This window comes from Ammospiza nelsoni, chromosome 1, assembly GCF_027579445.1.
Source record: "Ammospiza nelsoni isolate bAmmNel1 chromosome 1, bAmmNel1.pri, whole genome shotgun sequence".
NCBI classification, from domain to species: domain Eukaryota; kingdom Metazoa; phylum Chordata; class Aves; order Passeriformes; family Passerellidae; genus Ammospiza; species Ammospiza nelsoni.
The window spans coordinates 91,513,945-91,518,990 of NC_080633.1; the positions used below are offsets into that span (position 1 = coordinate 91,513,945).

A 5,046-nucleotide genomic window follows, 5' to 3' on the forward strand; every position below is an offset into this window, starting at 1 on the left:
GCTATGAATAACTCTTATAACCAGCTAGTGATCCTGCCTACATTATCTTGTCTGTAAACATGCCCTGCATGCTGAAACAGCTGAAAGCAACATACAGGATTAGGAAAAATCACAGAACCTGAAAACATGTTTTGACGCAACTATGGGAGAAAAAAATCCTCTGCTCCAGGTGAAAAGCTTTATAGTCTGTCTCATCTCCCCTTATCCTCACATTGCCCAGAATTGCCTTATTTTGTCAAAGAGAAGCTATGATGAAAAGCTCCTTAGAGTGACCCAACTTGAAGGAATGCTTCCTTCTTTAATTTCCCTGAGAGATAAAACAGTATATAGGTGTCTGCTTTCAAATCATTGTTTTTCAAAAGGTACACTAGGAAAGGTTAGGAAGAAAATTTATACTGAGTAAAAACACACACCTCAAAAGATTTGTTGATTTGTAAACCACTGCTTAAACTTTGAGTTTCAACATTTGATTTTTAACCAAGGAGATCCTAAGCGTGTTACAAACCTTATCAGAGACCCTATTTCTCATTAACGTATAAATCAGTGGGCTGCTTGGTTAAGGACAGCACCTAGCATTAGCCTGCAGAGGAACAGCTCTTTCCTGACTTTATGGGAATGTTTCGCCATACTTGACCCAGGTGGCCAAGAAGGCCAATGGCATCCTGGCCTGTATCAGCAGCAGTGAGGCCAGCAGGAGCAGGGAAGGGATTCTCCCCCTGTACTCAGCACTGGTGAGGCCACACTGGAGGGCTGTGTCCAGTTCTGGGCTCCTCAATTCAGGAAGCACTCTGAGAAGGGTCCATAGAAGGGTGGTGAAACTGGCCAAGGAGCTGGAAGCACAAATCCTGTGAGGAGCAGCTGATGGAGCTGGTGGTGTTCATCCTGGAGAAAAGGAGGCTGGGGAGACCCTATCACCCTCTCCCTGCAAAGAGTTGCAGCCAGATGAAGGTCGGCCTCTTCTCCCAGGCTGCCAGTGACAGCATGGAAGGACATGGTCTTGGGCTGCACCAGGAGAGGAAAACATGTAAGTAGCTACCTGGAGAGCACGGACTTCAAAAATCTTAAAAATAAGTCTAGGGTTTTTTTCATGTTTTCTCATTCATGTTTTCTTGATTGAAATGAATCCAGCTGAGAAGTCCATAGAAAGCTAGAATTACAGCAACAAGAAAATATTTCAGATGAGTCTGCACACTTCAATAACATATCTCTTCAGAAATTTTCTACCTAAGTGTCTAGAGAATTATTTCCTCTAATAGCTTTAAAAATTTGAAAAGTGAACTCTATATTTTTCTATTTCCACCCTTCCACCTGAATTTAAGCTTTATTTTATTATGAAGACAACATACATGGCAACCAGCACCAGTTCTCTTCCCTAACCAAATATATTTTGCAAGTAGGCTTCCTTAGAATCAATTTCAGAGAAAAAATGTTTTTACAATTGTTTTCCAATTTATAAGTACAAAACAAACCCCACAGTTCTCATTGCTAATAAAGGCAGCAGCCTCACCCTGCCTTAGGAATTTCATAAGGCACTGCATGATACTAAATAAGTTTTTAAGCATTCCTTTTGCAATATACAGTATGCAGATTTTTCTGGTAACCCAGTACATTTTACTATTTACACTCTATTTCCACAACAGAATGAAAAAGAATGTGTGACCAGCAGAACTAGGGAAAAGGACAATAAAATGATAATTTGATGTAAAAGTTGGGGCATTCCAGTCAGTTAATTTGCTTTTCTACAGGAGGCGTAGCTATCTGAATTTCCATAATATAAAACCGTTTACTCTTCCACTGAGTAGGAATTTATGAAAAAAACCATCCCTGTGGCATGGTTTAAGGTCAACTATTACAGTAAAATATTCATTATCATGATACATATGAAATAAACATTTAAATATAAAACACCTCCATTTCTTTCATCAGCAGTAGCAAAAGCAGCAAATAGTTGGTTCAGCAAGGAAGCTTTTACAATTATTTGACAGGATTTTTCATTGTCTGTTCAGAAACATCAACCACTTCTCTATGAGTAAAGATATAAAGAAGTGAACACTGTTTAGTATTCATGGATGCTTCTATAACTAAAATTACAGCATGGATTTATACATAAAATAAAGAACACATTCACTCAAGATATGTCTTTTTTTATTCCCTCAAATAGTTTCATAGGATCAGCAGCCTCTTCTCATAAAAAAAAAGAATGACCACTCTTAATAAAATGGGGAAAAAATTATATTGATGATGAAAGACACCCAGAGCTTATAAAAATGAATCACTACATATGCTGGTTAACAATGTCTCAATTTAAAACAATATAATTCCTGAAAGTTGTGAGGCAAAATTTCTTTCATGTGAGCAGTATTTATATGGATTTGTCAGTATTACCAGGAGAAAACAAACAAATTTTATTATGCAGTCCTCAAACTCATACGTTAGCATGTGCTATCCAAAAACTGGAATCATTGCTAACAGCAATAAAAATGTTAATTTATTTCTAATCCTGTAGAACTCTATTTTCTCTAATAGTTACGGAAATGGAAATGAAGTGGTGTCTAAAATGAGCACACTGTATTTTACTTCTTCAAAGACCAAGAATTTCAGCTGGGTACTTTTGGATAAATTGTCCAACATGTTTTGTGCAAGATGGATCTGGGGCATAAAAAATGAACATCCTGAAAGGTATACAATAATACACTGGGTTAGGCCTTATAAATCAAAGTATTTTAGACTTTTTAAGAATTGCAGAAGTGGGATTCCTTCTCATGGACCACATGACCTTTTGCATGTGTTTATATATGTATTGTGCTTGTTTTTCTGCATTCAGTGTATCTGCACTGGCAAATTATCCATCTGATGTTGACAAAAGAGGTTTGGAGAAGTCTTTAGAGTGATGTCCTACAACCTCTGTCTTCAGGAGAGATAGGACTTTCCTCATGCTTCTCATCTATTATGAAAAGTATATGAATCTGTGGGCAGAGATTCTACAAATGTATTTCACGTGTTACATATCTGTCTACACATGCCCATAACTTAAAATGGGGACTATTTTCCTTAAATGTATAACTTTTTCATCTCTCTACATATTCTGCTGCTCTTGTCTGAGTCGGTGAGTCCAACATTCATGCTCAATATCAAAAGTGTGGAAGGCCATTTTCAATCTAAATGAGAGAGGAATGAAATAACAGAATTGAAAAAAAAAAATTAAATGCATTACAAAGAAAAAATGAATATTCACAAAATCCCCGCAAAGTTTCCTGCCTAAAAGTTTAATGCACAGATAAACAGATTTCTGAATTACTTATATTCTTCTACAGGTACATATACATGCTTTAAATAGTACATATAACGACTATATTCATTTATAACATGTCCATTTTGTCAAAATTTCCAGCTCCCTGAAATAAAGCCACATTTTACTCTTAGAATGTTTCTTCTGGTGGCATTCATTAAAAATAATTCATAAAATACAGGTGGCAATGTTCTGATTTAAGGCAGGCCAAGGCAGAAGGTTTCGTGTTGTCACTTTGAGAAAACAGGGTACGAAACTTAGAACACTTGGATGCACAAAATCATTCTTTTGGATCCCTTCACCTCCTCTGCCTTCAGCGTCAGCCCAAGAGATGAAATGAATGTTACTGATCAGCCTTGTAATTCTGGCACCATTAAGATGACTGCCTTCCCTTCTCTCTTCCAGTTCTCCTGACACTTGTTTTTAGTCTGCATTTTCTGATGAAGCCCAGAGTCTGAAGGCCTTCCTCAAAGATCATCCTTACCATGAGGAAAGATAGACTTTCCCAAGGGGCTGGAAAAAGAAGACATGTAAGAAACGAGGACACAGATGAAAAGCCACATTTGTGAAGGTTTCTGTTATCTGAACAGGATTGCATTTTACTTGTGACCGTCACTAATAACACCTCCATGCTGCACCTTCCAGCCGTGGCAGTGCCTCAGCAGGCTTTTGCATTGTTCTCACCCAGCTGCCTACACCCTCACAAGGCTGCAGCGTTGAATAAAGTCTAATATCTGTGTTCCATTTGTGTGCAAAAACTTCAAAGGCACAAATAAATTCCACTGCTTATTTATGAAACACTTTGGAGCTGTGGCAATGGATAGGAATTGATGCACAACCAGAGCATTACTAGTTTGAACTGAAGTGCCAGTGCCAACTTTGTAGAAAAACTGAGATGAAGGCAACAAACCGAGAGAATGAACCTCACCCTAAACTTTAAAACATGCCACAATGCTGTTGTTTCTGGCAATCTGACAGAAGTCTCTTGAAGTTGTTTTCCTAGGACCCACATCTGTTCTGTAGTGTTGGAAAGTCGCAGTGGGGAGGAGGGGTGGAGAAACAAACATCAGGCAAGGGGGCTTTTTTTGAAAGGCACCGATTCCCTTCCTATTTCCATGGCCTTCTATTTCAGACTTTGAAAGTACAGTATGCTCCAGTAATTTGGAAGTATTACTGCCTTCCTCAAGGCCAAATTGTTGCTTCTAAATGTGAAATTTCTGAATTTACCCACAGCTTACATCCTTGCCTAAAACTGTTCTGTAATGGTCACTAATGTACTGGTTTCTTTGTCAAGGCAGATGCTTCTAAAGACAACCTGAACTGCCTTATGCCAGAGGATGGAGATATATCAGCACTTCAGAGCTGAAACAATCAATTAATTGGTAATAACTCCTAGAATTAATCAGCCTTGTCTATCTGGTTTTGTAACTCAGAAATAAAACACCAGCATGACTTTCCTGTTGTCACTTCTGTTCATTTTTTCTATATATTTTGCTTAATCTTAGACAGCATCATATCTGAATTTATTTAAAAGTCATGCCTCATATTATTTTTCAGTATCTCTGCTATTCCCTGTATCACGACAGCTTATGGAAATTAGATGTTCTGCTTGCTGGGTGTGTTTTCAGGAGGAGAAATTGGAGGTGGGAGTGCTTATTAGGAACACTGGGAGGATCCAGTGATGGTATGGCTTCTACCTTTGCATTTGCAGGAATGCTAAATGTGTGACCATAGACTCTTAACATGCATTTGAAGTA

The 5,046-nt window shown here is 38.1% G+C and overlaps 1 long non-coding RNA gene across 1 annotated transcript; it reads left to right on the forward strand.

Moving 5' to 3' along the window:
• The first annotated feature begins 729 nt into the window (after positions 1 to 729).
• On the forward strand, positions 730 to 4,745 carry LOC132082228 (uncharacterized). Its single transcript, XR_009419779.1, has 2 exons — positions 730 to 1,024; positions 3,695 to 4,745. It is a non-coding gene; the product is annotated as an uncharacterized LOC132082228 (long non-coding RNA).
• Positions 4,746 to 5,046: the final 301 nt, after the last annotated feature.